The following is a 27789-nucleotide window of genomic DNA, read 5'->3' on the forward strand; positions in this document are numbered from 1 at the left end:
CAAACAAGCCAGTGAGGCAGGGAGGACTGTCCCCATTTTATGGATGAGGAAACTGGGGTTTCAGAGGCACTGGGCCTTCATGTGCTACAGTAGCTCATAGCAGTGCGAGCCCGGAAGGCTGCACACAGGATGCTCTAGAGCTGACGCTGAGGTCTTCGTTTAGGCCACAAATGAGAATGTGGATGGGGGTGTTTAAACCCAGAGATGCCGGGCTCACCGCCAGGAGCCTCAGTCCAGGGGACTTTACCAGGATCCATCGGCACCCTTTGGCGTGATCGTTTTATCTCCGATGTCATCCAGTGATGTCATTCAGCATTCTTCCATCACGTTCCCAAGAGGCCCACGACAGCCTTCTCAAACACTTTGAGAAAACCAGAAGTGCCCGATTTCACGGATTTTTCCCTTCCCATCTTAGCAACTCAAAACTCATTTTTAGAAAAATGAAGTTAATCTGGCTCCACCTGATCTTGGCAAGCCTGTGCTGGATTCCCATGAACACTCTTCTTCCCTCTCCATCCTGGCAAGACAGCCTGGGCCAGAAGCAGCCAGGGAAGCAGATCTAAGGCAGCTAAGGTCGATCATAGCTAAGTCCATGTATTAAGGCGGTACCTACACTCTTCACCAAGCCAGTGGCAGGGTGGCCAGAGGGTGTGGACCAGGAAAGGCCTGCTGGCTCAACTCCTCATTCGTGAGAGGAGATCAGCCTCAAGTCTGCCTGTGCCCCCTTCCCACTTTGTAATCCCAGAGCCACAGGCTGGACACCGCTGTAACAGAGACCCCCGGGTCCCTCCCCAAAGCATACAGAATATAATGACAGCAAGTTATCTGGGTGCGTGGAAATGAACACCCTTCACGTATTAAGTTCTTACTGTTTGCTAAGCATTGAGCATAGTGCTGGATTTACATGATCTCTTAAAAATACCTTCAAAATATTCTTTTTTTTTTTTTTTTTAACAAACACATGCCCATGGTCAAGAGACCAAATACTAGAGAGGCTTTTAATGAAAACCACCAGCTGAAAAGAAAAGAGTTCCCACCTCACCCCGACTCTAACACACTCCCCAAAGGCCACCTTCTCTAACCTTCTGTTTCTAATTCTTTGGGTGGAGATCTCTCTAAGTAAAGCATTTCTTTTAACCTTCAAAAAGACTGGATGACGGAGATACAATTATTCTCCTTCTTCACAGACGATACAAGGGCAGCATAGAACGGTCAGGTTCACACAGCTGGTGCGGGGAAGGGCCAGGATTCAAACTCACATCTGCCTCTCTCCAGGTCCTGCTCTTCAACTTCTGGCCCAGGTGAGGAAACGAGGTGGCTGTAGTCTCATTGGGCACATGAGCCCTTGGGTCACCTGCTGTCTAAAAGCACTCACAGCGGCCATAACTAAATAACACCATGGGCAACAGAGAAGCTTGTGTTCAGCTCCTCTTCCTCGTGACTTCAGGTTTGTCCTCCAGCCACTGCAGACACCTCCCATCTTCTGTTTCGATGCGAACACCTGTGTGACTTCAGAAGGTATCTGCGCCCTTCTCTGCCCAGAGTCTTGCAGCATCCTGTCTTTCACCCGGGAGGAAGGAACTAATGGCATTTGTCACCGTCTCCATTAGGAGGTTGCGAGACTGATCAGTCCCCTCCAGATTTGGCTTTTATGAAAGCAGTTTCCCTTGTCCCATGGCTATTGCTATTTCTTGAGAAGATGCTGTATTCAGTGAGAAACAGCATCGCTGGACATCTTTGCTGGGAGTCGAGTTAGTGGCTAGGAGTCCCATCCTGGACTAGGCAGGTACAACGCTTGGGAAGGACATTCGCTCCCTGGCTTTGGCAATCTGGCAAATTGCTCCCTCCTCTGGGACTCCTCAGCTCTCAAATGGGATGGGGTGTGGGGAGCACTGTGGACTGTGAATTTGGAATTGCGTGGGTTACAGACAGGCAGGGAACTCTCTCCTGCACAGAGCCAGGGCTCGCCAGACTGTTACCATTTATTACTGCTGTTGTTGTCTTGGACCATGCAGTTTTCCTGAGGTGTCCACATACATCATACATGGACCTAGCCTCAAACAGGAGTCAGGGCAGACGTGACCGTTAGTGTTTTAAAAAGATTTAAAGGCTTAATTATTAGTTCCACTTTACAGATGAGTAAGTAAACTGAAAAACGATAAGTGAACTGCTCCAGGCGGCAGGACAGTTCTGAGATAGAAGCAGGCACTAAGACTCATTTGGACTCTCCCACTAACAGGGTTGGGTGACCTTGGGAAAGTCACAGTACTTCTCTGGCCTTCATTTTGAAATAAAAGGGCTGATACTGAGACCTCAGTGCCACCATTCTCTAAGAGAGAGGCAGTGAGCACAGTAGCTAAGAGATGGCATTTAGGGCCAGATTCTGGGCCTGCCCCAGAGGTCTTCTGCTTACCCCTGGGTGAGTGACCTTGGACAACTTATCTCCCTGTGCCTCAGTTCTCCCACCTGTAAAATGGGGCAAATAGGGGTGACCTCTCTAGAAGGCAGGTACACCTCAGGAGAAGGTCTCGCACCTGAAAGCGTCAGCTATTGCGGCTGATGACTGTCAGCCGGCCTCCCGAACCGTGGCCAGCCCTGAGCCCTATGCTCATTACCACGCTCTTGCTCCAGATGGTGGGACAACATGTGTGGCCTCCAAGCATCTCTGATTGAGTGGTCTTAGGCAGGAACATGAAGTCCTCCACCTGAAGTGAAAGGCCACCTCCAAGTGCCTAACATATCAATTTGAATGGAAAACTCAATTTTTCTATTTCTACCTATATAATGCTGATTATAGTGTTTTTGCTTTTCTTCACATGCAGTCTGAAAATCCTGAATAAATGTCAAAAAGAATTCCCTGAGTCAACAAATACATAATATTATTAAAGCTCTAGGGAGAGGACCATTTCCTCCATTACCAGAAGCTTAAAGGGATAATATTTTCAATTACTTTATTCAATAAATATGCTATTTAGGGCCCGAGTGATGTTGCTATAATTTGTAGTTAATAGGTCAGTGTTTCGTTTGCTCACTTGGAAAACGTCTGAGTCTGCCGATGAGGCTGTCTGCCTGTTGTCCGAGGCTTGGATGATCCAGCTATGACGACAGCAGCCGTGGCTGTAGCTGGGACGGCTCTCACCAGTCGCCTCTGCTCTCTGGACCCGTGGCTGCCTGTCCCCCTCTGCACTGCTGCAGAGGCACCCTGGACCTCCACATTCTGGCCGAGCTCTACAGTGGAGCTGCCACCATACCCTGTGCCCACAAGATCAGAGGGACAAAGGACAGTGAGGTCTGAGTACTGACCCCCTTCCACCCCCTCTATGAGACCCTGAGAAGATGACTTTATCTGTCTGGGCCTCGGGTTTCCTGTCTGCCAAGTGGGGCAGAGAGTAATCCTCACCCCCCAGTGTGGCTCTGAAGAGTCAAGGTAGTCAGGATGGTGCCTGGCCACGGTGGGCACAGGGCATGGGGGCCTGAACTTCATCTCGGGTGGGACAGCCACTTTCCTGTGGCTCTGCCTCTCCTGAGTCCCAGGCCACCCCTCCTCTGCCCTCTCAGGCCTGGGCAGGTAGGACTATCAGATCTGTCCTGAGTCCCCACCCCTTGCAAGCCTGCTGAGCCCCGCCCACCCCAGCAGCCCCCCCTCTCCTCACCCCCACCTGTGCGCGTTCTCCTCTGTCCCACTCAGGTGCCTCTACACACCATGATGCAGGCAGGCACGTGGTATGGGAAGCTGTACAGGCCCCTTTCCTTCCTTCTTTCCTCTTCCGTGCTAGGGATTAAACCCAGGGAGCTCTACCGCTAAGCTATACCCGCAGCCCTTTGGATTTCTTATTTTGAGACAGAGTCTCTCTAAATTGCTGAGGTTGGCCTTGAATTTGTGATCCTCCCACCTCAGCCTCCCACAAGTGTGCACCACCATGCCTGGCAGACTGTGCCCGTTTTTACAAATAGGGAGACTGGGGCATAAAGGCCAACCACAGCCTCATGATTAGCAAGTAATAAGCCGAGTTTCAGATCGGGCCTAGCTCTCATTCTCAGACTGGCTTTAATGCCCCCTGAGTTTATCCTTGATTTCCCAGAGGCTTGCAGACTAGTGAAGGGGCAGTCACAATTGTGTGCGATGACTACTCTGCTAGGAATGAGAACAGGGAACTTCACAGACAAGTCCCCAGACACCCGGGAACTAGGGCTGGGGCTGGTAGTCAAAGGCAGAAGAGGTGACATTGACCTGACTCACGGAAGATGTCGTCATTCTGGCAACAAGGAAAGGGACTAGAAGGTGCAAAGGTTCAGAGGGAGGAGCGAAGGGAGAGAAGGCGTGTTTTCAGGAGCTAGAAGCAGTTCAAAGATCCTGGAGCAGAGAACTAGGACAGGGTGGGGTGTGTGTGGGGGTGCAGGGGAATGACCAGAGACAAGGTTAGGTCCCAAGGAGGAAGAGCCACCAATGCTGAGCTGGGGAGTCGCGATGTCATGTCTGTAGACAGATGGTGCTTATTCAGGGCGTGCTCTGGCCATCTGACCTGATGACCAGCTCTTTCAGAATAGGGTTCTTACTTTCTGTTCAAACCTAGTGTGAAGCTAGGTATACAACAGGTGCTCCATAAATGGAACTGATAACTAAAAAGGAATTGTCATTGAGAGGTGTTCTTTTGGGCCTATAGCAGATGATGTCTGGGCCTGGCCCAGTGTCCTTCCCATTTTCCAAAGCCCATGTGGCTCCCTGCTTGGCAGGCCTGAAGTTCAGGGGAACTACATCCCTTTGAGGAGTAGTCTGCAGCCAGTGGCTGATGGAAGATGGCGAATACCTGTCCCCAGTGCAGAGGCACAGGTCTCCCCTGGCACCCAGAGCTCCCTGGACTGAGCTCCAGTGGCCCACCATGGAAACCTGCCTGATAATGCCCCTCTCCCCGGCTGCCTTCTCACTCTCTGCCCCCACAGAGTGTCCTACCCTTCTCAATTAACTCTCTGTACTTTCTGCCGTGGTATCTACTTCTGGGCATTCAAACTAAGATTGTTCAATTCTTGGTATCATAGCATGAAAGAGCACAGCATGCAGGGACCTCAGAGGTGACCTCCAAAGGCAGGAAACATAGAGCCTTCAGCTGGACAATGGCCAAGCCAGATTTACCCCAGGTGTAGTCAGAAGGGGCTGAACCTCTGCTCTGTGCACCGGGGAACCCAGGGACCTCTGTTCTAGTGTCAGCTCTGGATGCAACACTGTGTCCTGGAAAGAACCTGGGCTTTGTAGAGAGACAGACCCAGGTTTGAATCCAGGCTGGGCTACAGATAGGCAAGTGACTCTGAGGATGTTAGGTGACCTCCTGGAACCTCGGTTTCCTCCACCAGGAAACGGAAGCCACAACTACTGAGCAGGGCTATGATGTTATGCGAGTGTGAAAACCCCGCATAACAAGACAGTAGGCTTCTTCCAGTATCTTTGGAGAACCCACCTGTTCTGTATTTTGACTGCTTTCCATAGACCCCAGTCTACAATGATCCCGTTATATGCATTTGCATACTGGGGTCCCAGATGACAGGGGCCAAGTTTGAATCACCATTCCATCTCAGCATTTACCACCTGGCACTCGGCACACACTGAATGTTTGTTGAATGAATAATGAAAATGAAGGAATTCCAACAAAAAACACCACTAGTGAAGATGGGTTTTCAGGAGTACTGGTTCATTCATTCAGTCCCGGTATTAAGCCCCTGCAAGGCGCAGGCTCTACTGTACATCCTGACAACACAACTGTGACCACCCCACTCTGACACTCCCCCAGGTGGTTTACCCTCCAGGGAAGAACAGTGAGCTGCCTGCAGACCGACCTGGGGGCTGTCGAAAGCGCACCCACACTTCAGAGACAGGGCGGGGCAGGCGCGGGGCGCTGCAAGCTCCTCAGGTGCATACCACATGCTGCCAGGGTGGAGCGCTCCTGGATCAGGGGAAAAACCAAGACGGTTCCAGAGAGTGAAGAGAGCTACGAAGACAGGAGACAGGAGGTGTCACAGCCCAGAGGTTCTCCGTGGGGGAGGAGCGGGACCGTTTTGCTCCCAGGGGACATTTGGCAAAATCTGTAGTCTCTGTGGTTGTCACCCTGGAGGGAAGGTGCAGCTGGCATCTGGTGGGCAGAGGCCAGGGCTGCTGCTGAACACCCTACAGCCACGGGCAGGCCCCACTACCCAGAGTCCCAGGCCGAAAGGCGTTGAGATAGAGAATTCCTGGTCTGAGGAGACAAGGAGCAGGGGCCGCTGCAGGGAGCGCTGCTGGAGGGGGACAGGAGAGCTGAGACCCGAATGTCACCTCGAGAAGGGGCAAGATGTGAGCTCCAAAAAGAGCCCATGCAGAAGCACGGGAGAGCCTGCATCCCAGGTGGACCAGAGCCACCATCACAACCCCTGACAAAAGACACCAGCCGGATAATCTGCCAGGTCCGGCTCAAGCCACCTACCAGCCTGAGAGCAGCTCCCACCTCTGCCACTAGGTCCTGGGGCTGCTCCTTGGGGCTGGGCGATTGGGAAAGGGACAGGAAAGCTGGCTGCTTTCACTCTTCTGTCCCCACCTCCAGTGTCCCCACCCCTTTCTAAGCTCAGAACAGGAAAGGGGTGAGGGTGGGGGCTTCGGCCCAGGCCCACCACTCTGACAGCACGACGCACCCCGCGTTCTTTCCCTCTGCTTTTCCAAAGTCCTCTCCAGCTGCCACCCCCTGGTCCCCAAGAGCTCTGGCTGAGGAGGAAAAGGGAGTTCTTGGGAAACAGACTGCCAGCCTCCTCCAGCCCTGGAAAAAGTGACTTCCTGAGAGAAACTAGGATCCACAGGGCAGTAAATAAACACCACATTCCAGAGGAGGAAGAGGGAGGGCAGGCTGGGCCGCCCCCTCCCCCGCACTGACTTGACCCACTAACTTTTCCAGCCCAGCGCAGGGACTGGGAACCTGCCAGCCTTCTGCCCCGCCCCCCGCCACCCTTTCTCTTTCCCTTTTCTTGTAGCTTCCCTGTAAATCAGTTGCAGACCCTCTCTCTCCCTCGGGATCCCAGGGCTTGGATTAGCAGAAGCCACAGGGCAAGCTGCTTGCTCAGCACCTCCTGGGCTTTGCAAGGAAACATCACAACGGTCATTTGAGGGCCATTTAGGTGGAAAGTCAAGTTCTCTCCTACAAGGCTTCCAGAAAGGCCTGAGTCAACAGGCTACTCCCAGGGAGCCAGGGCACCTGCAGGCCTCTGACAAGCAGCCCCATCTGTAGAAACCCTGCCAACCTGGAAGGCGCAGAGAGACCCAACTGGCAGCCTGTGAAAGGAAATGGGGCTCAGAGGCCTTTCTGCCACCACCACTTTATAAGAAGGGAAACTGAGGCCAGAGAGGTACGAACAACCTGCTCAGAGTCAGCAGCAGGGGGAGTCTGAACGGCTGACTCCTGCCTATGGACGGACTTTCTCTTGGGCCACATGCTTATCCCGGAAGAATAGAAAGGTTCCCTGCCACTACATCAGAACAGGACAGACCCTGTTCAGAAGGGCAGACAGCTTCTTCCCAGGGAATCCAGCTTCTGGATTTGGGGGTACGGGGACACTACTAAACATCTGTGCTTCCTTAGCCTCTGGATTTCTCTTCTGAAAGAGAGTGTTCCCAGGGTCCCCAATTAGAGACCCCATATCAAAATTCTGTTCATGAGCAAAGTCATCAAACCCCAACTTGTGCAACTTGGTCTCAGAACGAGTCAGCAAGGGAAATGTGCAGGGCATGTTTACTTTGGTAATTATATTATGAAAAAATCATAATTTGCCCAATATGCCCTGTGACTTTTGTTACAGATACCCATAATGAAGTAGGTGATTAGCAATTAATAGTCACTTTCTGCAAACCTAGAATCAGGGATTTTTTTCATGGATCATTTGTTATTATTAAGCAAACAAATTGCCAAACAGGACACAAATGTACAGCCTCTTGGTTCACTGAAAGCCTTGATTTAGAGCTGAATATCTATACGTGGGAACTTATAAAACAGACCATGAACCTTGATGTGTCTCTTCTGCTTCTCTGTCGGGGAAATACCTGCGCATCGTCCAACAAAACGCTCCAAATAGGAAACTCCTCAGCCGAGCAGAGTTACCGTTTGTGCACCTGTCCACACTGTCTTAACTCCAGTTGTGGGTTTTGTTTTGCTTTCACGAATCTCCCAAGCAAGTGCCCTGCGTGGTTTTGAAAGGGGTGGTGGAAATGTTCTTTGTTCTTTAGCTCTTGCATCCGCCCCTCCCTCCCTCTCTCCTCTTCCTTCCCCTCCTTCTCTCCTTTGGGAAAAGACTTGGCTAAGTCATCACTAGCTATTCTCAAGATTAACTCAAACACTCACTGTGAGTCTGCCTTTAGGGTTACCCACAGCACATGGTGCAAAGATGTTTCATCCCTTGCCAGAACAAATCACCAAAGTGCCAAGTCTCCAACTGCTAGCGTCCCGGATAAGGTCAGTGTGGGTCCATCAGCATTGCCTGGCTCAGAAACCCCACAGATATGTACTGAGCATCCACTCTGCAAAGGGGGAGTGGCCATCTCGGCCTGGGGGCTCTGCTGTCCTGGGTGAGACATGGATCCTCCCCACTGGTCTTTGCAGAAGCCAAGGGTAACAGGCAGGGCACTCCCTGCCTTTGGGGTGCCTAACAGGACAGGAAGGCTGGGGCTACCAACACTCTGGCTACAGTTGCTACGTGGAAGCAGGGCAGGGGAAGATGGCATGGGGGCTAGGGTGGAAGGGACATAATGGTGACCAGTGTTCTCTGTCCTCAAGGTTATTTGAATGGCAGTACAGGCTGCCTCCAGCTGTATCAGATGAGCTAGGAGGAACCAAATAGCATTTTCTGTTCTCAAAAGTGAATTCGATTCCTATTACTCTTGCAAAGCCCAGAAGGAGGGCTAAAGGGCAAGTGGGCAGGACGCTTCCAGAATCTCAGAACGAAGGAAATTTCTGATACCTCAGGGTGCAGCCAGGCTGCCTAGCCCAGAAGCTTCTTGCTCAGAGACACGAAGCCCTGCAGTCTTCCTCCCTGGCTGCCCAGTTGGCCAAGGACCAAGTCCTCTGCTCTGCCAGATAATTAAGTCACGGTCTTTTTGCTGGGAATCAAACTAAAATTTAAGCCACTTGAGGAAAAAAAAAATGACATTCACCCAAACAATATTTAATAGCCATACTTATCCAGATTTTTACCTCCTGTGGGCCAACCCCCTCTGAATTTGAAATGATTATCCTTACTAGAGAACTTTTTTGGTGGTGCTGGGGATTGAATCCACAGCCTCACGCATACTAGGCAAGTGCTCTATCACGGAGCCACATCCCCGACCCTTTTCTTATTATTTTGAGACAGAGTCTCGCTAAGTTGCCCAGGCTGGCCTCGAACTTGCAATCCTCCTGCCCCAGCCTCCTGAGTAGCTGAAATTATAGGGGTGTGCCTCCGTGCCCAGCAAGAACTTTGTATGAGATTCTGATTCTACAAAACAAAAAGGACATGACAAGCTAGTGAAGCACAGGGTTCCAGCTGCCAGTCATTTGAGGCTGCCCGTGTCGCTTTCCTCTGTGATGAACAGAACCTCAGACCCTAAAGCTCTGGGCCTCAGTTTCCTCATCTATTCCATGGAGATAATCAGGTCCCTCTCAGGAAGAGAGTAACAGTAATGACCTCATAGGGGCAGGGTGCCCAAGTTAAAAGGAGTAGAGCTGAGAAGGGGTTGCACACAGAGGCTCCTGGTAAACGTTCAGCCATTAGCATTACTATTGTTATGCTCAGCATCATTAGAGATTGGCAGTAATTAGGGGCTCATTAAATGTTAATTTTCTTTATGCCAGACTGGCTGCTCAATGTAAAACCAAACTGTAATGGTATTCTACAAAATGTAAGAAGGTAAATAGGCTGTGGATTGTTTTTTAAATGTTTGGTGGCCTTTCGGATTACCAGGATGGCTCACTCTGCCATATCCCATTGGGAGGGACAATTGAGTGCTGTCCTTGGAGCTGAAAATGGCATTGGACTAAGTGTCAGGAAGCTTCTATTCAGGTCTGGGCTTTGCCACTGATTGTCTTTGTGGGCCTGGTTCTCATTTCAAAGGCCGCGTCCTGATTCCAGAGGAGCAGGGGCCTGTCAGAGGTAGAAGGGAACTTCCTGCTGCCTCACTGAACAGGGGAGAAAACAAGGCAGAGATGGATACTGTCTGCCAGAGCCTCTCAGCTGGCCTGGGACTTTGCTGGGCAGAAACACACACTAGTCACCAAATATTCATTGCTCCCCCATTTCCCAGGCTCCCTGAGGCCAGGTGGAGTGAACAGATGTGACACCTTTAAAGAGTGGGTAAGTGTCCCTTTAATTTTCTTTTCCTCTGTTCCAGCAGCCAGAAAGTCAAGGGTTTCAAATGAGGCTACAATGTGTTGGCAGCCCAGATCCCTAAGACTCAGTTTGGAAGAAAGCTAGCTTGAAGAGTCATTGTCATCAGGGATCTTGAAGAGAGGAAGATGTAAACCTTGATTTGTTAAGTCCCCAGGAGAGCGGGTTTATCCGTCACTGCAGCATATGTCTCATCCAGTGACTACTTAGAGGCTTCATGCGCCTCTGTAACAGATTAGCTTGTTGGTCTTTATTACTTAAACACACGCACGTGCGCGTACACACACACACACACACACACACACACACACACACACGATTGACATTCCAACAAGAAGACATTTCCTATTATACAAGATGGCCTAGTAAGATTACTAAAGATTATTAAGAGTTAGCAAATTTGGCCCTTTTTCTTATGACAGGTGTTTTATTTTCCTTCCTGGAAAGGGGAGAATTGGTGACAAATTACAAGAGGACAAATACCTTGAGGATGAGAAGCTGCATTAGTGTCAGGAAGCACCTCTGCAGGGAAAGAAAAAGATGCTTCTGTTACTAATTCCAGTCCTGCAGTCTCCTCTTCAACTCCAGAGGGGAGGAGGGGCTGGTGCCTCTGCATTCTACTTGCTGAGGACCTAAGGTGGAATCGTAACACCCTGTGCCTGACAGTCTCACTCTGTGATTGGCAAGACCATGGGCTCTGATGTCACTCAGATCTGGCTTTCAATTCCAGCCTTGACTTCTCCTGTGTAACTTGGCAAGTTAATTGTTTGAAATCTCAATTTCCTCATAGTAAAATGGTCATACAATTTCTACCAAGTGGGGTAGCTGGAAGAATTAGATAGCATAAAACAAGGTCCAGTAGCCGGTATTGCTTGGTTCAACGGCTGGCTCACAGCAGGCCATTAGTAAGCCTGTTTTCTTCCTCACCACTTTGACAGAAGAGTTTGGTCTCAAGTTCAGACTTTGCCAAAAAACATTTAATATTGGAAGTAATGGAAAGACCTTGCAAGGACCCCTGTGAGACTGCTCTGTGTGACATACAGAGAGACGGAAGGTGCTCCTGGGATGACAGAAACCACAAGACCAAACCAAAAGGAGGAATTGGACCCAGGGAGTACCTGGAGGCCAGATGTGCAAATGAGGCAGCTGTGGAGGCAGGCAGGTGGGCAGAACTTGGTGGAAGAGCCCATGAATCTGGAACCAAACTCTCCAGGTAGAAGTAGCCTTGATTCTCCCTGTTAGAAAATGGTCCAGTCTGCCCTTCCAGCTGTGGCAAGAAACTGCCACTAGGAGCAGCAGTGAGCAGTAGCTTATTCTGCACCTGTGCTGACCCAACACAACCCTCCATATAGGCTCTGGAGAAAGAGCCCTTTACTCATTCATGCAACCCTTCACTCGCTCCACAGACATTCATTTTGAACCTACAGAGTGGACCATCTCTGAGCTGGTGCTGGGAACCCAGAGACAAACAGGAAGCTCTTCCTTGGGGTGGAAGCTGGCTTGGAGTTTTTCAGGGAGACAGATGTGCAAACAGATCAAAATCCATAAGCTAACAGTTATTTCCACCACACAGTGGCCTCTTAGAGGAGGGAACAAGTATCTCTAGAGCAGGAATAAGTAGCTTTTTTTTGCTAGTTTAGGGGATGAGCCTTTCTGGGGAGAAGGAACTGTGTGCCAAAGAATGAAAGGAGAGACGGAGTGGTGCATTTGGGGTTGGGGGGGCGCAGACTGGTGCGACTGGAGTGTGCAGCACGTGGCAGAGCAGGAGGCAGCAAAATACGCCCGGGAGGAAGAGGTCAGCTCCCAGACGGCCACCATGCCAGGGTCAGGAATTTGGACTTGATCCTGTGGGTCAGAAGTTACTAACTGGCAGTTTGCAAGTGGGTGTGAAGAATTCATCTAAAAACCCTGAATACCTTTAGATGGGGCACATGCTCCCTTCTCTGACGCAGGTCCTTCCTACCCTGCTATACTTCCTCCCTTCACTCTTCAGTGCTACGTGCTAAGTCCTTCAAAGTGATGGCATTTATGACCTCTGGGCAACCAGTCAACAGGAAGGGTTTTTGGGAGGTTAGTGAAACATGAACAGATTTGGTGTCTTGGAAACACACACCAGTAGAGTCAAGGAAGGGAGAGATTGGTGATAGATGACACAATATGTATCCTTCCAATAAGATTTCCTCCTTTCTTCTTATTTGAAAAAAATAAAACAAAACGCAACAACAAAACAGATGCAAACAAAATCAACTCTGGAAGTTTCTATTCACTTGTGCAGTTAGGCCCAGGATTATGTCACCTCCTATTTCAACACATGCAGCCACATGCAGCAGGCTCCTGTATTCAACTATGTATTGAGCAACCGCTCAGCCAAGACTAGGGGCTCAGGCGGCAGGGGGTGGGGTGGGGTGGGAATCAAAGGATAAAGCTCCAGAGTTCAGCACGCTGAGGCCTCTCTGGGGTGCCAACTCTCAGGTGCCACTGCTGGTGGACAGCACAAGGCAGCGGTGGCCCCGCAGCACAGACAGTGCCTGCTCACCAGCAAGCGGAAGCCAGGTCTGGTGTGTGCACAGGGCTGAGTGGGCAGCCGTGGGACAGCTGGGTCTCTTTGGTCCTGTGGATCTGCCAGCAAGCGGCCTTCCCCAGAGACGGAGCTCTGGGTTGCTGTTAAGAGAGTGAGACCATTTCAGCCATCTGCAAAGTCCACGTGGCCTTTGACAAACCAGGCAAGGTTCCCATCCTTTCTATCATTTTTGTGATTAACACATCTCTTCTTCATCCAGAAATCTCAGAGTCGATTTCCCAAATCTCTTCCCCCAGATCAATTAGTGTGTCCTCCCTGTCCCAACTCTGGAAGACCAGCAGGCTGAACCGGTTACAAACAGGGTCCCTGCTCCCAGCTGGGGAAAACTAAGGACTGTCCACCGCAGAAAGGATCCATGGCCATCTCATTCCTGGATCACCTCCGCCCCTGCAAGCATGATCTATCAGGTGTCTTCTCCTATTTGGGAAGCACAGGGAAGTGGCACACTGGCTCTGGAGGTGACAGAGCCAGAAATAGGGCATCTCCAGTTCATGTCTAATCTGGAGCCTAAGCCAGGCTCTGTGGCCCCACAGCAGGTCCAACAGGTCAGAGGAGAGCCTGGATATCCAATTTCATTCATCCCAAGCAATTTTGTGGTCACCAGAGCTGGGCCCCTCCTTTGAAGGGGGGTGGTTGGGGCTCCTCATCACAGATGCAAGGAATCAGGGTGTCCCTTAAGCTACAGTGACTCAGAGACAGCTTCATAGCAAACAAGGTCAGAGATATGTCAGCAACCACACAGTGACGCCAGCCTGCCTTTCTGGGGCACGGCCTCGGTGCCAGGCCCTGGGACGGGGACTTTACAGGGACTCTCCCGCCACCCTCACAGCACCCCGCGAGCAGCGATGCGGCCTCTGAAAGTCCAGCGAGGCTACTGTGAGTCCCCCAAGGCAAGGGCAGTGCATGACATCCCCATGTCTGCCCCTCTCCCAGCACTGAGCACAGTGCCCTGCATGTGAGGAGCTGGGTGGTGACAGGGCAGGGACTAGGATGAGGTAAACAGCACGTTAGGTGCTCAGGAAGCAACATTTAAAAAGGCACTCCTGAGAGTGGGAACCTCCTTAAATTTTGCACACTGGGTACCTCATTTAGCCTACCCTGGTCTTGGTCCTGGGAGTCACTGGCCAGACTGATGTTTGAGTCCTGCTGCTCCGCTCTGTAGCCACGTGACCCTCCCTTCCCTGTGCCTCAGTTTCCTTTCCTGTTAAATGGGGTTGATGACAATATCAAAGGTGGGCAAAGATGCGAAATCTGAACTCTCAAACAGAGAACTGTGGGAATGTAAGATGGCGTAGCTGCTTCAGTGGTTCTTAAAAAGTTAATCACAATGTTACCATATGAGCCAGCAATACCTTGAGCCAGCGATTCCTCCGCGAGGTATTGCTGGGCCTCTCTAAGAACCCAGGGGAAATGGAAACACCTGTGGATGTAATGACAGGTATGCAAAGGTTACAGCACTACCATCATATCCCCCCAAATCAGAAATGACCCACCCATCCATCAGCCAGAGAGTGGATAACGAAAATGTGGTAGACCCACCCAAGGGGATACTACTTGACAATGAATAGGAATGAAATCCTGAAATGTGCTAAGTGCAATGACCACCGCATTATGCCAAGGGAAAGATGCCAGACACAGAAACCCACATGCTACATGATTCCACTTATGTGAAATGACCAGAAGAGGCAAATCTATGGAACCCGGAAGTAGATCAGTGGTTGATCGGTTCAGAATTGGGGGAAGAGAGGAGTTGGAGAGGGGCTGGTAACGGGAATAGGGTCTCCTTTTGGGGTGATGAAGATTTTCTAGAATTACACTGTGGTTATGGCTGCATAATTCTGTAAATACACTAAATATCAACAAACTGTGCATTTAAAATGGGTGAATTCTGGGGTGCTGTGGCAGACGAGGCTAACGACACCGCGGCCCACCCCTGCATGGTGCCTGCCAGCCGTGTGTATCCGTACATTGGACATGGTGCTTATGCTCCAGTGAGCATGTGGCTAACTTAAAGGTCACCTAAAAGTGCTTTTGTTGGGGGTTGCTAGACTGGGCAGTCATGGAGGCTCTGTGTCCCATGTGACCTGCTCGTGCCCAGGCAGGTCTTCCACTCAGCTGCCGCAGCCTCCGGGAGCACCAAGCCTGATGTGGACAGCACACTCAGATCTCGGATTCCAAAGACCTGCACTGGGGCTCTGGCTGGCCCTCCACACTGCCTACCCAGTGAGGCTGCTGAGCAAATGACGTGGAGTAGGACACCAATGCATCTGGGGCTTTTAATAAATTGGAAAGACCATGGATGACGGAATCCATGCACATCCACACTTCCTGTCTCCTGAGCCCCGGCTTGTGGCTCAGCTACCAGATCTAATCTGTAGAGGAGAGGGACTCTGACTGGAGTCACTGGTGCATGGAGGGTAGGAGCAGCTGGGAGCACCTGGGCCTTGTGAGTCCCAGGCGTGGCATAAGATGGCCTGCTTTTGGAACCCATGGACAAAAGACTTCTTATATTGTGCTTCCTCCTTTGTCAAACAGGATGACAGAATCCCAGCATCTCTAGGATTGACAGAGCACACCCACAGAGACACCTAGAACTGTGACTGAGATGTCAGGAAGGGCTAGCTATGAGCACAGCAGTTGCTGGGGTTAAGTGCCAACAGCTGGACTTCCTGAGGGCAGGGACATTGATTTCTTATTCTGGCAGGTACTCAGGGGGTGTTGAGTGGAAAGAGGAACAGAAGCAGGGAGGGCACTGCCATGGGCTGGCGGACCAAGGAGCAGACAGGCCCTTGAGGAAGCACATGAGGGGACGAAACCTAAACAACAGCAGCAACAACAAACCCAACAACGACAACAAATCACTATCATAGGATTGTGTAACCTCGGGCCATTTTTCACACCTTGCTGGGCCTCCATTTCTCCTAGCTGGATTAGGAGATGCCTAAAGTTTCTTCCAGCTAGAGCATTTCTGGATCCTACTCATGTACCATGCTGTTAATAGACCCGCTTCCCCAAATGCCCTTCCAGTGATCCCATTATACTCTACCAGGAGACCCATCCGTTCCCTTTCTGAAACTGCCAGAGTCAGACGCTGTGGAACAGCACCCTGTCGAATACAGCCTCCGTCTTTGAAATGTCTACCATTGACCCCGAGGGAATCAGAGCCCGTTCCACGCCGTGGCTCTGTACACAGAGCGTTGGCTCTTGGAAACAAGAAGTCTTCAAGCTCTCCTGGACTACTTGTCTCTGGTAAAAGCTCACCACATGCTCAGAATCCATTTGTAACACAGAGTTCCCCGGCAGTAACAGGCAGTTCTACGGGATAACAAAAGGCAGAGCTCTCCATCAGGAGAGGAGCCTGCGCTTTAGTCTGCTGCTGCCGGGAACCCATCCTTCCCCCAAATGTCTTGGCAGAGGGCGGCCTCTTTGTCCAGCTTCGAGCGGTTGGTGTGTCTCCCTCTATCACCTCACTGCCATCACCACCACCACCAAAAAGAAGCAAAGGACACCTCATTCCTACCAGTGGCATCGTTTGCCAGCCCGCTTCTCCATCGGGTTACCTCCTACCACACGGAACTTGACCATGACCTCCAGCTCTGAGCAGGCAGTGTGCAAATATCCTAAAGAATCTGTTTCCAGAAAGACAGGGCAGCAGTGCAAATGAAAATAATTTCTAAACGTCATCCTCCACAGGCCTCAGAGAGCCCTCGGGGACCCTGGGTCCACCCAGGGGCTGGGGAGCCTGAGGTGGCTTTGCCGTTAGAGCGATTCAGCCCAGTCTTGTATTTTAAGAACAGCGGGAACGTAATAGCAGCTCAAAGGAGTTTTCTGTGCGCTATTTAACTAAATGGCTCTGCAGCTGGAGCGAGCCATGGGCAGAGTGTTATGATTCAAAGGCTCCCGATTACAATGATCCTCTTTTATTGTATAAAAACAGCAACACAGCCTTTCTCCACCCTCTTGACGCGCGCTCCCTCCACCCCCTTCCCCATTGGCTGGCGAGGAGGGCAGCATCCTCCAGGGAACCCCCAGATCCTCCGTGGGCTCCAACTTTGCAGTTTTCGGCCCACTGGAATTCTTCCTCTCCAGGCCGAGGAGAAGAGGGTGCAGTACCAACTGGGGATACTCCATCGTAGACCCTGATAGACGTTTTAGAACTTTTTTTTTTTTTGAGGGGTGGTGTGGGGAGATGCTAGAGATAACAGGTACAGATTTGGAATTCCATACTGTTTTGACCGACCTCTCACATGCGTACACACATATGGGTGCACAGAGGCTCAGGTGCAGGCCCGCAGGCCTCTGCTGCTGTACTGACGAGCAATCGGACTGTCCCAAAGCTGGCTCTAAGCCATCCCTTCTCCCCACAACCCCTTCCCGGCGGGGTGCAACTGGTTTCCAGTAGACTCATACACTTGAGAAAGCTCTGGAATCACACTGATCTGAGCATGCATCCTGACTGCAATGCTGCCTTCTCTCTGTGAACTGGAACAAGTGCTTAACCTCTCCGAACTTTGGTTTCCTGTCTTTAAATCAGGATTAAGCCACGGCTCTCCACTCACTCCTGAGGTTCCGAGTAAATAAATGGCCCAGGGAAGGGAAAGCATTGAGCTTAGTGCCCTGCATACAGGGGGTGCTCAGCTTTCAGGAGCTGTTGTCATTCTGAAGATGGCCAACTTTGGAGTGTTAGGGTGTGTGGGAAGCTTTGTGCATCTGGGTGTGGAGGGGGCTCTGTTCGTTCAGCTTCACCAGCCAGAGTGGACACGGCTGAGGGCGGAGATGGCTGTGGGAACAAAATGTCAGGCCCACTGAGAGTGTTCTTCTCAAATCTTTCTGCAACACTGGTTTAAACTGTCACCTGTGCACAGCCGCTGCCTGCGTGTGTGCTCGCTGCCTCTTCCTGAACCCACACTTCCGGGCCCCAGTGTTCTGCAGATGTTCGGGAGCCCAGCAGCTGTAGTTGCAGGCATCCAACCAGGCCAAGGACACCCTGCAGCCCAGAACCGCCATTTGCAGCCTCCCCTGCCCTTCTCACCAGCAGCCTCCTTCTCTTTCCCACGAGTGGGCCCTGGGACCCCAGCAGGGAGGATTCCCTTCCACGGAAGGAGTTAACTCAATCTGGACGCTCCATGGGGACCCAGGGATACGTGAATCAGTTTCCCACACGGAACACTAGCTGGTTCCCAAGATTTTGCTGGGTTCCCCAAAAGATAAACCTGGCATGGGCTTCCCACTCTCCTACCCCAACCAAGCCTGTGCACCCGGAAATTATGCCATGAACCTCTGTGACACCAAAGCACATGCCTGGGTCCATCGGTGGGTCAACAGCACATGAATTTCATTCACTGCAGATTCTGTTAAGTGTTAAATACTACTGCAGCGAAACATTGTGTAACGGGATTTAATCTTCATTAGTGTTTCTCTATTAGGGGGTGGAGGAGGCAGAAAGAGGAAGGAGGGGTGTGAACTGTGGCTTTTAACAGGTAAGCTGTCTACCCAGGAACAAAGAGAGGTGTCGGCGAGAAAACTGGCTCTGGCCTTGGTCTTCTCCCCTCCACCGGCAAGTTTGGGTGGACACTGATGTACTGTTGTCAGGACTGTTTTTCTCCCTGGAGTCAGTCTGTCCGTCTGTCTCTCCCTCTCACACACACAAACACTCACCCCATCCGCCATCAGTCAACCCCTCTTGAATGCAAGACTACGAACATAGAAACAGGAAACAGATTGTGGGTGGTTGTTCTTAAAATCACAACCTGTTCAACACAGGGTGGGGGCTTGAGAGAAGGGCTGGGGAGGGGAAAGAGGAGAAAAGAAATTTCAGTTAAATAGGAAACTACTTTGTCAGTACTAAAAACAATGCCCATCTTACTGTCTAGCAAAGTAAGGGGCACGTGCAATAGCCAAGCATCCCTGCAGAGCCGTGCTATCTGGACTTGACCATGACACAGCATATCACCACCTGACTGCTGCACCAGGGCTGCCCTGTGGCATTCTGAGGACAGCTCTCCATTTCAGTAGTTGCTCAGACTCGCCACAAAATGAGTGCATGTGCATAGGGGTATGGTGGGGGCATGCGTGGCAATGAGATGGGGACAGTCAGGGTCCTGGGATGGATGATAAGATCGACATCTGGCAATTACTTGGCACCTCAAGGATCCCAATAAGGTCATGTCCTAGAGGTGGTGGTGGGGATGTCAATGGTGGCGAAGATTGGTTGAGTATACTCCATGTGTCGGGGCTGTACTAAGCCCTTTTGCAAATTTCCTCTTAAGCTTCACAACAACCCATATGACAGCTACTAGAATGATCTCCATTTTAGAGAAGAAGAAACTGAGGTTTGGAGATAGAGCTAATAAAACTGAACCAAGAGAATCAGAGATGTCAGTACTTGCTGGAGGAATCCAGCACCGTGAACCTGAGATGGACAGGCCTCCAACACCCTCTGATGTTACCCCCGGGATCCAAAGCACGGGAGAGGGTTAGGACTCCAGTTATCCTTCTCTGAGTGGTGGAGCTGCACCCAGGATCCCGGAATCCTGAGGTCAGGGAAGGGTAAGCGGTTCCTTTCCAGCATTTCTAGTTCCACTAGTTGGGTTATGGAGAAAGGAGAGCTGGTTACGTCCTGGTGACAGTTGACTAAGATCAGGTCAGTTTGGGATTCTTATTGGCAGTACCTACAATAAAATTCCCCCGCCATCCCTCGCTCCTTTATTGTATGCTGTCTTCTTTTTGCCCTAAAGCAACATAGGTCCCTGGTATGAGACTTTCCAGAACTCATTTTCTTTCAATGGTGGTTTATCTCTACAAAGTACACTGTTGTCAGTGTTAGCCTGACCTTCCTAAAACACATGTCATGCCCTCCCCAGAAACCTGCGATGACTCCCTAGTACCTGTAGATTAAAGCCAACTGCCTCCACATCCTCTTCAAGTCTGGGGTCCTCTCTTTGTGCAACCTCCCTGCACCCCTTTTTCCACCTTCTTAGGATGCAGACAGCTCTCAGGCCCCAGGGTTACTTCCTTAGGATCACTGTTCTTCTGCTTCTCATCTCAGGCAGCGTACATCCTACCTCCCACCTGAACGACCATTCCACCATTCACCCCTCCTGCCTTACAAGTCGAGCCCCAGTTTGTTCACGACAGCCATGTGCCAAACTAAATATACTTGGTTGTCCCTCCCTGGAAGGTTCAGGTCACCATGTGGCATAGCTCTCATTGATGAGTTCAGGACAGAAGTCCCTGGGAGGAGGGTCTCCTCCTAAATATCACAGGAAAGCCATACCAGGAAAACACTCTTTGCACCAAACTCATCCTTTTCTCTCTTTTCTGGAATGCAGATCTGGAGTCACAGCAGCTACCTTCCTACCACGAGATGACACATCAGGGCTTAAGGTCTGCACTGTAAGGATGGCAGAGTGGAAAGACAGACTGGGTTTGCAGTGGGACAGACGGGGCTTTGTCCCACACACCCTGTTATTGTCTGACACAAATAGGCCCCCAGCTGGTTAGGTCTCGGGTGGGCAGGATTTCTGCCGCAAGCAACTGAGTGCAATGATATCCACTCCACCTCCAGATACTGTTCCTCCTTGGTCAGGGGTCAGTTCCAATGCTGCCCCCTCCAGGGGACCCTCCATGATTCCCCCAGAGCAGCACAGTCACATCCTTTCTTGTGCTTCCACAGGAGTTACTTTTCTCAGTGACAGCACTTACTTCATCCTGCTTTATTGGGCCTAATGAATGTTCCCTGCTGTCTGCTCAAAATCCTAGAGGGCCTGGGGTCTCTCTCCCACCTGCATCCCCATACTGCCTGGAGCAGGGCTTTGGCTGAGGCCAGAGGGCTCTACCTCCCCAACATCGCAGGCTGGTTGGGATAGTGCCCCTCTGCAGCAGTGGGGTGCACGTGGGCTGGGGGCTGGCGCTCTGCTTTCGAGCTGTGCCATTTGAGCAAGCTGGTTAACCTCTCTGTGCCTGCACTTCATCTATCAAAAGGAATGAGAGTACTTACATCACGGCGTTGTCGTGAAGACAAAATAGTCTAATCACGAGCACTTAGGATGGTGCCTGGCATATAAAAGTGCTTAATGAGTGTGGGCTCTTATTAGTATAATGAACATTATATTTGCTGAATGAATAAATAAATCAACACATAGTTGCAAAGAAAATGAACAAAGAAATGAAATCCAGATAAATTCCTGAGTTGGAAGTCGGGGCCGTGCTCTTCCTCTCTTTCTCCCTAAACCTGACTCCACTTCCTGTGTCCAGGAGCTGCTATAATGCAGTGGCTAATGGTATGAAGTCAGGCCTGGTTCTGAACATGGGCTTTGCAGCTTGCCCTGTGGCTTGGGCAAATTTCTTCACCTCTCTGAGCCTTTGTTTCCTCAACCATAAATCGTGGTTGATAATACTTAGTTCAAAGTGTCATGGCTAGGATTAAATGATAAAACATGTAAATGCACAGCACCATGCATGGCATACTATGACGTGTTAGCAACAGCTATCAAACATTGCCATGATTCTCTTTGATAAATGCACAGCATTCCACTAAACCACATGGCCCTGTGTGCAGGAGACACTCAGGATGGGGCCACCTTTTGGCATGTCAAGGAACTCTGCGTTTACTTCTTGCATTTACTTTTGTCAGTGCCAAGAAACACTGTTTTTTCCCTCCCTTAAAATGAGTACGAGCTAGTTTCTACACTTTGGCCTCCTGAATTTCCCCCGTAAGTTCTGTTATCTTCAGGTAGATCCTTAGCTGATTTCAAACCTGGCTAGAAAGAAAGGTACGAGTTCACATGAGAACAATCAAGAAGCGGAGTGTTTACAAGGCAATGATATTCCCACAGTTATTATTGTCAGGAACACATCTCAATCTTACTCATAGATTTTCTCTGTCCTTAAAAGAAATCGCGTATACAGGCTTATGTAACTTTTGCTTTAAACGTAAATTAAACCTTTTTGTTAGTCCCATTTACCACTTGACGGCTCCATGAATCTATTTTTACTATCAAACATGCCATTTTACAAGATATTTATTCCACTTGGTCGTCATCCAAATGCTTTTTGACATTACTGCCCTGGGACTGAACTGCTTAAACTCGTGGCCTCATAAATAGAAAATCACCTTTTGACTCAAATCTTGAGTTCTCAGAGTCTCACCCCCTTCACTTCTGCAGGCAATAATTTCAGCTCTGCAGGAAGAAGGTGTGTGTGTTTGTGTGCGTCTAAGGGTAACTGAGGTAGGTCTGAGTGGCCACGGGGTGAGGTGGAGAGATTCTTGACCCCCAGTTCCTGCCCAACGGGCCTCCTTCAGATCTGAGGAGCCGCTAACTTCCAGACAGAAAGTGATGCTCAGAGGGCAGGTAGGGGAAGAACTCCGGGGTCTGAGAAGACAGTGGTCCGTGGGGCCCACGCTGAGCAGTGACTCTGTAAAAGGGGAGGGGTCCAGGGCAAGTCACTATTCCCTCCCTCCTCCTCCACGCCCCAGACAAACAAAAGGCCATCGCGGAACCGTGGAAGGCAGAGACCCCACTGGTTTCGAAGCCGATCAATCAGGTGGAAGCCTGAGCAAATCACAACTTGGATTCCCCGTCAAGTTTTCTCCCCAGCCCGACAAGCCCTCCTCATCCGCCTCGCGAGCTCTGCACAGCTAGGAGGCCAAAGGGACGGTCCTGTGATGCTTGCTGGTTTCCAACTTTCCGCTCATCTTCTTCTCCGCAGCCTCCTGCAAAGTGGCTGAGGAAAGGGCAAGTTTGCAAAGCCGAGGAGCCCAAGTCCTGGGAAGCCACAAAGAAGCTGCAACGCCAACAAAGATTAACCTCTTGTGGGGCAGACGGATCGCGCCGGCGGCCGTTCAGGGGACGAGCCCGGCTCCGGCTGGCAGAGGCAGGCTGCGGGCGTGGGCCAGCCGGCCGCGGACAGCAGGGCCCGGGCCCCGCCGCCCCCCGCAGCCCCCTCGCCGCGCACCTGAGCAGGGCGTGGGGACAGCGCCGCGCTCCGGCCCTGCCCGCGTCAGGGAGCTCGTCGGCCGCCCGCGCTGCACCCGCTGCCTGCAGCCACCAGGAGCGACGAGAGGAGAGGCAGCCTCAACCCACGGCGTCATGCTTCCTGCCACCACATTACGGCGAATCGTCACCGGGAGAGGGGAGAAGAGGGGAGAGAGGGGGAGGGAGGGGAGCCGCCACACGCAGCCCCCAGCCTGCCAAAACGCGCGGAGCCGGGGCCACGTCCCGGTGGAGTCCCCGCGGGACCTGCCCCGTTCGCACAAAGCGCCGCGGTTGGGCCGGGAAGGGAGGGAGACGGCCACGAAATAAATAAATAAAAACAGAGTCGGGTCTACGTAACGCCCTGTCGAAAGCGGACGCCATATTTTTTTGTGGCTTATGTCGACATAGGGAAACGTAGACATGTTTTTCCTCCTCCTCCTCGCTCTGGCTCCCATTTACCCAAACTTGTAATCAAAACTCTTTTTAAAAAAATCTCCGTCCCCCCTCTGCATCCGCGGACTTCCTCCCACCGGCAGAAGGAGCCTGCACGCCCCCCCTGCGTCCCCCCGCTCCAATCACAAACCCGGCCAAGTCCCATTAACAACACATTTTCGGGAGCCGCGGCGGCGGCGGTGGGAAAGTTGGGCTGGAGTGGCCGGCGCCCGGCGTGCGGGGCTCGGGGCTGGCGGCGCCGGGTGGGGGTGCTCCGCGCCGGGGCGAAGTTTCTTACCTGTGCCGGGGCTGGGAACGCGGGGACCCGGGCTGGGAGCGCGGAGACGAGGCACGGGCGTTCCAAAATGGAACTCTGCTGGCTCCCCCCACCCACTCCCCACTCCCCACCCGGCGCCCGGCTCGGGCTCCGTGGGAAAGAGGGGGAAAGCCAGCCTACTAGACAGACAGACAGAAAAAGCCCCCGTACGGAGAACGGTGGCCAAATTTTTAAAAAGAAAAAAAGGAAAAGAAAAAAAAAAGAAAAAAAAAAAGGAAAAAAAGGGGGAAAAAATGCCTCGATCAGTGGGGAATCTACGCCAAAACCCACATGATCTGTAACGTCAGCATGCGTATTTGCATACGATACCACCACCCGAGCTGCCACCCGGGCTCGGGTTCCGCAGAAAGTTACAAAGTGAAATTCAGCCCCCTCCGGAGACGCTGGTGAAATGTCATTTTCAGGCGGGAGCTGGGGGTGGGGGGAGGCTAGCCCCGAAGGCGCTGGTTACTGGCCAAAGCGGGGGGGGGCAGTAAATTAACTTAAAAGTCTGAGCCCAGTAACGGACTCGGTGGAATTTCTGCGAGAAGAGGAGGGGGAGGCGCATACGAGATCATTGAATATTAAGTACGACCCGGCGCGGCCAAACCTCTGTCGGTGCAATACCCATTTTCTTTATGAAAAGTTCAAGGTGTCACTGACGAGCTCAACAAACTGTTGATCCTGACCACGTGGAGTGGCGGACCGTGGGACCGTGGGGCGCGCTTGCTAGTCCAGCTCCTGCAGCACCCGGACCCCGGCTCCCTTGGCAGCGCTAGGGGCTGAACGCGGGTGGGGCCGCCTCGCGCCCAGGACGCTGCCTGCGCCTTCGCCGATCTTTGGTCTCAGGAAATGAATTAATTAAAAAATTTAAAGCAAGACACATTTTACTACTGGAATAGTAATGAGAGAGCTTGGAATAGGGAGGGGGGAAAAGGAGTCCCTACTTATATAACGACTTGAAGTTAGATCACTTTTGTTAGGGAGATTCCGGGATTTCCGCTCGCGCCAGGTTGAAGCTGGTTAAAGATCTTCAAACTTTTTCCCTTAAGAGCCAATAAACAAACAGACGCCCCGGGAGCCGACTTAAAGTTGTTTGGCTCGTGTTCGCAGGGATTCTCAGACTCGGAGAAATGCACACCCCTGTGGCGCTGTCAGAGAAGTCCCTTAGAAATGAGGCGGGTCACTTTCAGATTTGGGATTCTGGTGCTCCCCGCGGGTGAGGATCTCTAACCGCGGCTGCCCCCAGCTTCCCCTCCCGCGACTTAGAGCACGGGCGGGCGGAGATCTCGCTGCCTTTCGCTGTAGAAGCCTTGCGAACCGTGAACTTGCGTCCTGGCCGATGCGCTTCCGCAACTGCTCCACTAAAAAGCTCTAAGGGATTTGGGTCTGTACTTGAGGACCTCACGCAGTAACCTGTCTGCGCCGCGCCTTCTCGCCCTGATGGACCCTGTTTTCCCTTCGCGAACTCTTTGGAACCCTTGTGTGGGCAGGGTGCCAGCGCGCGGGAGCCAAGCGCGGGCGAGAGGATGCCGTCTGGGGTCTAGTTTTGACACTGAGCTGCGAGAAAACAAAGGCAGCCCGGAGCTGGGAGACTCTGCGGAGTCCCCGCCCGCCCTGCGCATTAGCAGGCTCAGCGCGGCGCGGCGCGGCGCGGCGCGGCGCGGCGCGTCGGGGCTTCCTGGCCAGCTCTGCTCTGGGGAATTAGAACGAACTCTAGCGGCGGTTTGCAACTCCGCCCTGGGCGCGAGGATGGCAACAGGTGGCCGTATGCGGTGGAGGGGCCAGCGGTGAGGACCGGGACCAGGATGGTTTGGGGAGCTGACTGGTGGCCAACGTGCTGGGTGACCTTTTGGCATTTTCGTTTCCTAGGCTGAGAAGAAAGAAGTAGTTAAAAAAAATTTTAAGGTGACCCTGTGGCTCTCACCTCTCTGACATAAACCTTTGCCCCCCCCCCTTTTACAATTAAGATTAAAATAGCTCATATGCAAAAGTGCCTTACTGGCATGCATCTGTTTGTAGGGTTATTACTGATACAGGGTATGTTTGTTTTTTTAACAGCCCAGAAAGCAAGTTCTGACTTGGAAGGGGGTCTCTTGGGCAATGCTGGCAGACCAGAGAGGCAAAGGGCCTGACTCATAGGATTCTGTTAAGTTCTTGGTGACTATAATCCAGATTGTGCAAAGTCTTGATCAGACCCACTTGATACCTATAACCCAAGAGCCTCATCTACTTGCCATCAACATCAAAGTGTAGGGATGCATTCTTTCCCCTCTACACGTGTACCAAAACAGTAAAAAGAAAAGATGGGGGCCCAGCAGCTCAACGTTTTCTTATCATATATGAGATCTTGCTGTGCACTTCAGTTCATTCCCGCCTCACACACCTTTTAAAATAGGTATACTTTCCAGGCTGTTTCCATGGAAATTGCCCAGTCCTTAAGGACGCTATTCCTATTTTCAGGCTGCATCCCCTCTTTATGACCCATGACTTAAAAGGGTATTCTCTAAGTCCAGCTTCCCTTGCCTCTGCTTCATTGCCACCTGCTTCTTTCTGGTGACAGGTTATATATAAGATGGGAAGGACAGGGTGAGGGAAGCAGTTGACCTCTGAGTTCCTATTTCTTTAGGGCAGGTGGATCTCATGGGACACTGGTAGGTAAAAGGGGTTTCTGCTGTGTCCTTTACATCGTTTGGAGTTTAACACAAACTTTCACCACATTAGAAAATGCAAAGAATTACAAGGGTGATTTTTACATTTAGTGCTATGATCCTATTTTGTTTATATATAGTTGGAGTAGGCACACCCTTATCCAATAGGGTTTGGGAACTCTGGGATCAGTAACTATAAGGATAATGATTATTCTGTGCTTTGTCTGTATATATATATATATATATTTTAATCTTTATAACAACCCTTTCAGGCAGCCCTTCTCAAAATGTTTTGTCTCAGGTTCCCTCTAAAGTTTTTAAATTATTGTGGATACCATAATAGTTTTTATTTACTGGGTTATACATACACACACACACACACATATATATATATATATATATATATATATATATATATATATTTAATGTATTAGAAATTAAACATTTTTTAAAAAGGAAAAAAAAAAGAATTTGTAAACACACTTTCCATCAGGCATCAGAACACTCTCGTTAGATGTCATGGAGCCTTTGGAAAACTCTGCCACACACCTGTGAGCAAATCAGAGTGAAAGCACAAGTAACATTTTTGCACCCTTATGAACATAGCTGCAACTGGAAAGGGTCTTGGAGTTCTCCAAGGTCAACATTTTGAGAACCACTGTTTAGATATGTGATTATTCCCCTTTGTCAGGTTAGGAGGCTCAGAGAAATGTAGTAATTTGCCTGAGGCCAAAGGAGTAAACTAGGATTTATGACCTGTTCATTAGAGGCCCCAGCCAGCATTCTTAACCATTGCACAATTCCATCTTCCTCATAGTAAGTCAAGCTCCACCTCCTGTCTAGAGCAGTCTCAGAGCCTCCCAAGACTATTTTTAATAACAATTTTGAGGCCCTACTAGGTGCAGGCACTGCCCCAGGTCATCATATGCATTACCTTAACAAATACTTGGAACCACCTCTTGCTAATGTTTTTCTCTCCATTTAATAGTTCAGGAAGGTTAAGTCACATAGCCAAATTCATCCAGTAGTAGAACCCGAATTTCAGCCACCTTCTGGTGACTACAGAACAAGGATGGACCACCACTGTGTCTTCTAGATGACAGATGAGGGCAGATCATCTTCTGTTTCATACTTTGGTGAGAACTAGGCCTGGTTGGGAAATATGAAAATTTAGAAATGTCAAAGAAGAAATAAAAATCGCAGTATTACCACTGAGATACCTTAACCTAATAACAACAAGCCCCACTGGTTTACCAAAGGAGACATTTGAGAAGTAACAGTTTACCAAGTATCAATTTATCAACTGTGGTGTGGAACCAACACTACTTATAATAAAAGGAGAAACAGTGTGACCTTTTGGAACACTCAGATTGTTCACTTTACTGAATTCCCTTACATGGGAGGAGAAAGGAAACACATTAGAGAGATGCCATTTCTCTCCATTACTGCATCTCTCTGCCCCAT

At 50.8% G+C, this 27789-nt stretch overlaps 1 protein-coding gene across 1 annotated transcript in view; it reads right to left on the reverse strand.

Annotated features, from left to right (window-relative positions):
• The window catches only part of Zhx2 (zinc fingers and homeoboxes 2), a 160909-nt gene extending 137078 nt beyond the window's left edge, over nt 1-23831 (reverse strand). The window contains exon 1 of the mRNA XM_047545164.1: nt 23657-23831. The gene's annotated coding sequence lies outside the window, so the exon portion shown is untranslated. The remainder of the gene's footprint in view (nt 1-23656) is intronic.
• Between the last annotated feature and the right edge of the window lie 3958 nt (nt 23832-27789).

Source organism: Sciurus carolinensis, chromosome 1 (genome assembly GCF_902686445.1).
Source record: "Sciurus carolinensis chromosome 1, mSciCar1.2, whole genome shotgun sequence".
NCBI lineage: Eukaryota > Metazoa > Chordata > Mammalia > Rodentia > Sciuridae > Sciurus > Sciurus carolinensis.